The sequence below is a fragment of the Paramisgurnus dabryanus genome, chromosome 10 (genome assembly GCF_030506205.2).
Source record: "Paramisgurnus dabryanus chromosome 10, PD_genome_1.1, whole genome shotgun sequence".
Lineage (NCBI taxonomy): Eukaryota > Metazoa > Chordata > Actinopteri > Cypriniformes > Cobitidae > Paramisgurnus > Paramisgurnus dabryanus.
In genome coordinates, this window is record NC_133346.1 from 30,512,995 (window position 1) to 30,523,850 (window position 10,856).

Genomic DNA, 10,856 nt, shown 5'->3' on the forward strand with positions numbered 1-10,856 from the left:
TAAGGCGGCAGGCGCACAAAGCCGCGAGGGCGAGCAGAAAAGTGAAACCAAGCCAGCCAAAGGTCAAACCTACAATCACCTGAGACGTAGTAAGAGGCTTAAGCCATTGCCCAACTAGCCCAAAGCTGAAGGGGGCGAATGGACTGGAGATTCCGTATATCGGGTATATTGTCACGGACCTAGAGATCCGGGGAGTCGTCCTGCCCCAGAAGGAGATTGTGGTCGTACGAGACCATTGCCTGGGAGCGCACCGAGCCCTACTGGGCATGAACGTAATCACGGAGTGCTGGGAAGAACTGTTCCAAGGGGGGCCTATGAGGTCCGCCCCCCTGGCCGAACGACGTGAGTGGAGGCGGGATAACCCTTCATGCGGCGCTGCAAGAACCGACAGACGGATGATGTCAATGTACCGCGAGTTGAGAAGTCACACGTAGAGGTCTATTTTCAAATCGCTCTCGTGGTACTTTGACGTCATCGAACACCTACTGCAACAACTCCTCCCTCCAACATGAAGAACCAGCACTGCTGGTGATTGGCTTACGTGGGCTTGAGCTTCTCTTGATGGTATATATGCACGGGTACGTGTAAATGAACACTTTTCTGAAAACTGACATGTGTGCACAATATTTTTTTTAAACCGGAGAGGTTGAAATGTTTGTTATGAAAATAGCCGCCCACGTGTAAACCTAGCCTAAGTTGTTACGCAGTCGTGTTTATATGTGGGCCATCAGGGTGATGAGTCATAACCTTTAATCTTTGCCTTTACGTTGATTAAGTTGTATATAGTAATATGATTTAACTATATTCGGCTAGACGGTGCTATGCCCGAACCTCAGGTCATTGTAAAGCTTTGAACTAAGATGTATATAACATATTGTGTGAGGCTATATGAATACGTTTTAATGAGAGTCCGTACACATGAAGTGGTATTGTTAAAATTGCTTTAGTCATGAACCTCTAGTTTTTGCATGGTAGATTAATTATTTAACTTTCACTAAGTTGTTGGGTAATCGTATGTGCATGTGGGCTATCGGAGTGAAAAGTCATAACCGCTGGTCATTAATTCTGCTATATTTAAGTTGTATGTAGTAATATGATTTAACTGTATTCGGCTAGATGGTGCTAAGCCCGAACCTCTGGTTATAGTGTGAATTTTGTTCTAAGTTGTATACAAACAATTGCATAAGGCTAAATGGGGACTTTTAGAAAGAGATCGCAGGAGCGGCATTGTTAAATTGCGTTAGTCATAACTTCTAGTACGGTCAAGTATGTGTTCGGAACCTGCATGCTGATGTGGGCCGAGACGACATGGGTAAACGAATGAATGAGTTCAATATTAATACAAGTCAAATAGAATGATCAAACGTTTATCCAAATTCTATAATTACATCAATTTGTAATCTATGAGTTCTTTATCTTTTGGAGTCAGATGAAGTTACCCAAGTTGTATAAATGTTAAAACATCATTGATAAGCGCTGGAAAAGACAGAACGGGCTAGACGTTGGGCCAAACGAGGGGGGGGGGCGATCACATGAATACATATAATTCTCCAAGCTAGAAAATACATTAGGTCCATAAATATTTGGACAGAGGTGTTATTTTAGCTGTTTAGCAAAATGTATTCGAATATATTATGAATATTGGCTTACAGTGCACAGTCTCAACTTTATTTTGAGGGTATTCACATAGAAATTGGCTGAAGGATTTAGGAATTACAGCTGTTTTTATTTATTTAACAAATAGACATTTAATTATTTTAACAAAGACAATACATGTCCATAAAACAGAATCCTTTAAGAATTAACTTCTGACAAGAAAAACACCCTGTTTTAAATACATTTTAAAACGTATACCTGTCGAAAAAATAATTTATTTTGTGTTCATCAGAACAAAGAAATGTATAGAGGTTTGTAACAATATGAGAGTGAGTAAATGACAGAATTTTCATTTTTGGGAGAATCACTCGTTTAAAGGTGCCAAAGAATACATTGATACTTAGGGCCCTGTCATAAATACAATGCACCGCAATCATTTGTAAGTTTAGTTTGATAAATGAGCGTTCGGCTAAATTGCATATGCTAGCACCATTTACAGACTTAAATTAGACCAGAATAAAAAATAAATAAATAAAATAAGGTCAGAAGCAACAAGGTGCATAACCAATCTGTGCAAAATGTCTGAAGTGCACGGAAACAAAACACAAGCTAAATAGTTAAAACAGATAACCCAAAATGATTTATAAATAAAATTAAATATGAAATTATTAAAATAACGAAAGTATAGCCAGAATTGCCAGCTTTGTATTTTTAAATGCAGAAACAGACCAATGCCTTGCAAGAAACAGAAAGAGACCACTGCTTTGCAATGGTTTATTAACCTGGAAACCTCTTATGGACGTGTAGCCCTGTCACAGGGGTTGTTGGATTTATTATCACATTTTAAAAATATTTATTGAAAGCTACTTCTTCATACATTATTTGCATAGCATCATATAAGCTATATATTAATATATTGGGAGATATCTGTTATATGTGAAGTCAGATAACGTGCACCCATATAGGCTACAGCCAAAATTGAATAATCTTTTTTCATAACACATCTACGGCGATTCGACTGTGAGATTGGTAGTGGAATCAGGCTTCTCCTATCGATGCATTTAATCTTTGACTATTTGGGGTCACCCCTAATGCTGCGTTCAGACCAGCCGCTGTAGAGGCATCAAGTGCAAGTGATTTCAATGTTAAGTCAATGTAAAGACGCATTGATGCACGTCTGGAGGTCTTGCAACGCGAATGAGGCGTTTAGTGCGGCAGACGCGATTCCGCCTCGTTCGCCGCGAATTGAGCGTTCCCGCGGCAAATGCGGGAGTTTAAAAATTTAAATGTTGGCGAAAAAACGCGCCGTGTTAACCAATCAGGAGCTTGCTCTAGTAGTGACGTGATTACAGGTAGTGAGGAAGGCTCTCCCATGACGCAAATTTCCGCATGAATGTCTCGATGACTAGAATTTTACCAACGCCTTTCACGCGTGAATCAAGTGAATGAACTCAAAATGCTCAAGCAGCAAACTAGACGCGATTCACGTGAATTTCACTCAAATGCGGTTAGTGTGAACCCACAGTAATACCTGTATTTGAAAACAAGAGAGCAACTTCATTGACAACAGAAAGTGCCTTTAAAACAAAGCAAGAAGCTGTTTATTACATTATAAATATATTACATTACATACACAGATTCAAAACATGGCCCAATTAAGTTTTTTTAATTTAATGGCAGGCAGGCAGCTTTTAAAAGTCTGCCATGTTGATATTACATTAAAGATTAACATGAAATTTAACAAAATAAATGTAAATAAATCACTTATAAAAGCACTGTAAAAGCAGTTTTGTTTTAAGAAAACCGCCGGTAGTACTAGTAAAGAATGAATATTGATGAGTCTGCCTCCTAGTGGTCTGCATGTGTAATTGCATGTCAACACAGACGACGCAGAAGTATGAATGAAAACTGACGCATGGCCTACGCCAGGGGTGGGCATTCCTAGACCTGGAGGAACACTGTCCTGCAAAGTTTGGCTTCAACCCTAATCAAACACACCGGAAAATCCCAATCAAGTGCTTCAGTTTGACTTGACAATGGCATTCAGGTGTGTTTGATCAGGGCTGGAGATAAACTTTGCAGGACAGTTGCCCTCCAGGACCAGGAATGCCCACCCCTGGCCTACACCGTACAGTAGGACCTACGCACAACTATAATGGGCCCTTAAGGCTGTCCTTCAGACACAGAGGAACACAACTGACACAATTACTGTGATGGTAGATGAGCTTAAGCAGATAAGGGTTGTCTTGTGTAAATTTGCATCTATATAAAAAATATTTTTATAAATGAACCTGTGTGTTGTTCTCCTTTCACAAATGTTGCATTTCTTCCTCACAAAGCCTTGCTCACTAATGATGGCGTTTATGTTGGTTCGGTTCTTCAAGCTGGTTGTACAGGAGGTCAAAAGAAAGATCGATTCTATTCCTCCAGATACTCCATTTAGGGAGATGGCAACCTTAACTACTATACCAAACGTAACTGTAAGTTTCAATTTCAGCTTGTATATTTTAAATTACTTACATTTTATATTCATAATTTTAATATCAGCCTCAGTTAAATGTGCCGGTGAAGTTTAAGTATAATAAATCATCTTTTAGGTATTTAGACCTATATTGAAAGGGCCAATATTAGGGTGTGCAGGAAAAAGTGCTGTTTATGTGTGTGTGCGCGCGCATGTGTCTCTTTAAATGCAAATGAGCTGCTACTTCCCTCCCCATTTACGGTTCTCTATACAAAAAACCCATAGTTTTTAGTAAGACAATCACCTTTATTCTTCATAATAAACATGCAGTAATTAATTATTTAAAGATTTAAAGTATACATTTATGACCTAACTGTGGTCTTTGGACGGTCGTGGGTGGGGCCTGCACAAAGCGACGTTAGTTTTTTTAGAAAACACCAACAGCTCATCCCATGAGACTGTTGAGGTTTTACAGGGATTTAAATAAAATGAGTGGGCAGATTTTAATCATTAGGGTGGCTGTGTACACACACAGGTGACACAAAATTATGTTCAAACAACATATATAAAAGTGAATTCCTCATATTAAATTACCTTTAAATTAAAAAGGTTAGAGAAATGTAAAGCACCATAGTACAACAGTACCACACAAGCTCTAAAGAGAAACAAACATAGACAAATATGGCATCTTAAAGGTCATACCACAGTTTCACAGCTCTTCATAACCTCATAGAAACAAACCAATCCAAAGTTTTTGTTTAAAACAGTGGCTACATTAACACAACAGTCAACACCTGACCTAATTATCCCATCTTACCTTGGTAGTAAGGACTTGAATTGAATTTTCAATGAGAAAATCTAAATCAAGAGAGAAAGAATATTACATGTTCAATCTTCAACTGTATCTTATGAAAATGCATCAACTGTTGCCATTCAAAATCAGCTGCAGTGTTTCTCCCGCATAGATCAGAAAAAGTTCAACTTAGAGCGTAAAAGCCTACTGCATGTTTATTAGTCCAGTCCCCATACCCACAAAACTAATAAAAGAGTTGCTATCTGTTGCAGTAGCAGAATTATAATATACTCAATAAAATTAAAGGGATAGTTCACCCAAAAATGAAAATTCTGTCATTATTTTTTCACTCTCATGCTGTTACAAACCTGTATACATTTCTTTGTTCTGATTAACACAAAGGAAGATATTTTGAGGAATTTTTGTAACCAAATAAAAGCCTCCAAGATATTATTTTCTCCTACTATGGAAGTCAATTAGGCTTTTGATTTGGTTACAAATATTCCTCAAAATATCTTCCTTTGTGTTCATCAGAACAAAGAAATGTATACAGGTTTGTAACAACATGAGAGTAAGAAAATGAAACAGAAATTTCATTTTTGGATGAACTACTCCTTTAAAGGTGCCAAAGAATGCATTGATGCTTAGGGCCCTGTCACATTCCCGGTGCAATGCAGCGCAAAGTGCAACACAAGTGTCTTTTTATAGTTCAACCTGGCACAATTATCATTTTCACGGCTAGCGCCACATTGTTTAAATAGCAAATGCATTTGCGGCTAATTTTGCACCCATGGGCATTCTGGCCTGAAAACGAGGTGTGTTCAGGTGCATTCTTGGTGCACCTATTTTGAGGCAACTAAAATAAACTACGCCATTAGACCAGGTTTTAGTTGATCAAAGTTTTTGGCGCAATATTGATTTTGTTATTTAAAGACCCGTTTAGACTGTGCGCTTATATTGTTAAAATAGAGCCCAATATGTTACATTGGATCATTTTGCACTTAATAAAGCCACAAACCCATGTAGATATCAGAGTCAGTTTTACATGTCCATTTACAACTCTAGGATTTGCCTTTAGAATAAAATGGTCTATTATTACCTTATTTGAAAGGGTCATTAATAATAATGTTGAGCTCTGCTTTGATTGGCTGTTTCACAGAGCAGTTCAGTAGCTCTGTGTGTGTGTGTGTGTGTGTGTGTGTGTGTGTGTGTGTGTAAACAGATCTTATGTTTAAGCCTGTATCAGATGAAGATACAGAATTTGAGAAACAATCAATTATTCTGAGATTATTAAATGGACATTTCCAAAGCTTTGAACCAGAAACTTTTGATGTTTTGCAAGGAACATAAACCAAACCAGAACCTGTAAAAAAAAAATATATGAACAGAATCGTTTATTTAAAATAATGGTAACCGGTTAGTAACGTTATTTATTTCGTTCTATGACAAGATTTCTGTGCAATACTCGGTGAGTTCACTTCCGGTCGTTGTTGACTCATCTGAGAAATGAGAAGCTTGCCACCAGCAAGTAGCTTACTCAAGCCCAAGTCTCTAATGCTCAATCATAAGAGGTAAATATTGTAGGCTACCAAGTATATTTGTAATAATTAGTGGTATAACGGATCACAGTTGCTCCGTGATCCGCACAGATCACGAACCACGGTTCAGCTCGATGTTTATGCCGTTTCTTCTTCCCGAAGGGCATTCATCCTCCGACTGTGTGCGTGTTTAAGTGCACTCAACAAATGTAGGCATGTCAGAATTACAGTTATGCCACTTACATAATGTAGCCTTTTTTAATGTTTGATTACAAGATAGAGACTTCAGTAAAATTATGTAGACTAATAATTTAAGTTTAATGTCCTAATGATCAGCCAACATTATTAAACGGTTCGGGAACTTAATTTTTTTGTTCTAACCGGTTCAGGAACGTCAATTTTAGGGTTGAACCGAAAACTTTAAAACACTGTTTCTGTTCAGAATGAACCAATTTGGAAAAATTCTGGTTCAAAGCGCTGGACATCTCTGAGGGGTAAGTTTGTGGGATTGTTTTCAGTATGAACCAGAAAAACTTAACTGTAACGTCAATAGTAGAACTTCTGCCTATCTAGCATATAGCATTAACTAGCATATAACACTAACTCAGCAGTCACAACTTGGTTTTTAGCATTGCAACAATGTTGAAATTAATGTGTAATTTAATGTCCAGGGGGGGTATTACAGAAAAATCCTAACTTTAAAATCTTATCTTAACTGTTTGGTAGCCATGGTAATTTCAGTTAGGACCTCATTTAAGACAAAAGCTATTACAGAATGATGTTCCTAAATGCATTATCTTATCTAAACTGCAGATAGGAAAGTGGTATTACAGAAGCATCCTAACTTGACAAAACATCCTAAAAACGGTCTTAACTTTAAGGTAATCTCACAGGTGTCCTAACTTAAAACTTTAATGAGAGCCAGCTGAAACAATCACATTATGATAGAGCTGCGGGAGAATTACATTACATTTTTAACAAAGTGGAGGATGAAAAATATCAATGTTTGTTTTTGGATTACTCTTTGAATGTTTTTTACCTTCACACATTCACATAATCACAATGTTTCTCACTACTGGAGCGATCTTTCAATTTCTGTCATCCCTCATTATTAAAAAACAGTTATCTTATTCGTGAACACTTGATGGGATTATAGTGAATACAGTACACACTTGACTCAGCATCTATTTCTTGTCATGTGTCTATCAAATGTTGAAATGTACAATAGTATCCTTGCACTTAGGAAGAATCATTTTTTTAATTTTTGTAAGTCACATTTGCTAAATGTTTAAATTGAATGGTAACTGATAGATGATGTGCTAAAACACTAATACAAAAAACACAGACTATGATTTCTATGAATTTATTAAAATGTATTCTGGCCCATTGAAATTAAAAGGACAATTCTTTTGTTTACTGTAGCAGCAGCTCGCATTGCTGGTTGCTTGGTAACAGACCTGACAGTTGATAGCCGAACATGATTAAGCGATTTGGGATTTCCCAACTAGAGATGAGATAAGATTTGGTGAGATAAGATGAGAATCCTAAATCAATTTAAGATTTGCTTCTGTAATATGAATTTGTGAAAAATCTTAACTTAACACATCAAATCTTAAGTTAAGACCTAAGATAGAAAGTTTCTGTAATACGCCCCCAGGCGTACATCTAGATTAGAGCGTCAGTCTGTGTTGTGTTAAGATTTGTATGTTTTCTAGCAGTCTTTTGCATGCATGAGGTTTACAGAAGGATGAAACAATCGTGTTTAAGGTTGACAATATGTACAAAACTCTTATTATTCATCTATGCCCATAGATATATACACTAGATGTCGCCTTGGGGTGTCAAAACTGCCGCCATCTTGGAAGAGGGGTCTTGTCATAGGAAGTAGCTTTAAAACGCTGTTATCTCCGCCTGTACTTGGAATTCATGGACAATGCCGGACTTTTGTGCTGCGTATGGATGTTAGGCCTACTAGCACTATGCATTATAGTTAGAAAAAGCAGATTTTCATAATATCAAAACTTTAATTTTTTCTGGACTCAATGCTAAATACGGTTAAAACGAACCAAAAGAATTCAAGAAAATCGCATTCATGACGATTTAGGATGATTTTATTTTCGTTACACCATTGCCTACAATAACGCTGATGCTGGGTTCTCCCGTTTCAAGATGGCGGCTCTATTTGACGCATTCGGTCCAATAAACTGCTGTAGCTAAGGCGACATCTAGTGTACATATTTATGCCTAGATAAAGTGTTTTACAGCACCTTTAAATTTTCTGTCATTTTAAAATAAGCGAAGTAGTAAAGGTAAAATAGTCAACTTTCAAGCTGGCTATTATTAAGGCTTTTATTTAAGACCCTTTGTAGACTGTGCATTTTAAATCTTCCCTTTCTTCATCATAGTTTGCAACTAAAATGTTGAGTAACTTTCCCCTAGTTTTGCATCTTGTGACTTTGCATTCAAAGTTCATAAATTAAATAATTATCCTCCCCTAAATTATGAACAGTAACACCACTCATTCTTTATCTGCTCATCTACTTCCACCTCAGGATGCCCATTGTGGAGGTAACCAGTACTGATTACTACAGCCTAGTGAAATCACCTGACATCTGAGCCTCCAGGGGCAGTGTTGGGTAAGTTACTCAAAAAAAGTAATTAATTACTAGTTACTAATTACATCTTTAATCATGTAATTAGATTACTTTACAAATTACTCTCTAAAAAAAGTATTTAATTACTTATTACTAATTACTTTCTAAATCCTATTTAGTACATGATACAAGGATAGGCTTGAAATGGCTTAAAAAAATCATATATAAAAGTACATCAATTATTCTGGTCCCACTTTAGAGTCCAATCATCTCTATTAACTAACTATTAACTACTTTTGCCTCAATATACTCCAAATACTGCTTATTAATACAAAAGAAGTTGTTAATTTTAAGTATTGGTAGAAATGGTGAGGGTTAAGGACGTAGAATAAGGTTTTGCAGAATCAGATATTTGCTAAGCATTAATAAACAGCCAGCATCTCATTATTATTAATGCTAATAATCAACCAGTTAATAGTGATAATTTTAAACTTAAACCATGTTAAATCCACCTTTGTATTACTGTTAACATAATAGTTTTAGAGTCCATACACAGTATTTAGTTACATCAAAAGTAACTGTAATTAGATTACAAGAAAAATAAGAGTAATCCCTTACTTTACTTTTTCAAGGGAAAAGTAATTTAATTACAGTAACTAATTACTTAGTAACTAGTTACACCCAACACTGTCCAGGGGTCACATATGCTGGCTGCATGTGTCAAGCCTGGCTTATTTCAGTTGCAAGTCATATGCATATATTACAGAAACTTAAAGCAACACCAAAGAGTTTTTTTACCTTAAAATAACGCTTCCAAAACAGTTTCAGTCATTCATCCACTCTAAACAGGGTGAATGGCACTTTCACATTCGCTTTGCAGCCCTCTATCGGCCAAAACCGCACTAAAGAAGTTTCCAAACGTTGGGTAGTGGTCCTGTAGTCCGAGTGAATACTACAAAAACTTGCTTTACGGCAGACCTACAATCCAATCAGAGCCAGCTATGCCTCAGTATTTATGACAGTGGGTAATGGACAATTACGCTTCTAACCTGTAGGGGGAGCAAAGAGCCAAAACTCTTTGGTGTTGCTTTAAGATTAACCAAGAATAATAGTCAATTGTGCACCCATTTCATTGTATTATACTAAATACAGGTTTTAAGCAATGTGTTTGCGTTGCATTTTAACAAAAACTCATGGATCTGAAGAGCGCCGTGTCCCTGATTGGCCAACTAAACTACACATTGTGATTGGCCTGAAAACCTCTGACATCAGCTAGAAATGTGACACTCCTTACCATGTTTGCAAGATTAGCTCCCAATGCAATGCTAAAATTAGTTAACTTGTAAAGAATGACATTATCATAATTCCTCCCACTTTGACTACATCACCAATCCCAGGAAGTTAACTGTTTCCGTTAATTTACGTGTTTGTTGTAGTCCAATAATTTTTTTATGTTGAAGATAACTCGGGTCATTGTTTACTTTGATGAATGTACCTTTTCTTAACATGTACTAATACACACTTACACACCAAAAGAAATGTAAAATCATGTATCGGACCATAGGTGCCCATTAATTTTCTAAGACTTGACATATGCGGCCTACAAATGCGACCTCTGGAGGATGCAGCCTTCAGTTTGATTAATGGCCGAAGACATCAGATGACCCCACACCCGTGGAAAGAGCCAAGGATTTAAGTTGACACCAGCTCTAAACTGAGAGCAGATTCTGAGTTTTGGGTGTGTGGTTTGTGTATATTCTACATTTTGTCTTCTGTAAATTTGCTTTGCAACAGTATAAACTATGAACATCACTATGCAAATGTGAATTAAATGTCAGAATTTCTGTAACAACTCACTCTTAATCATGCACATA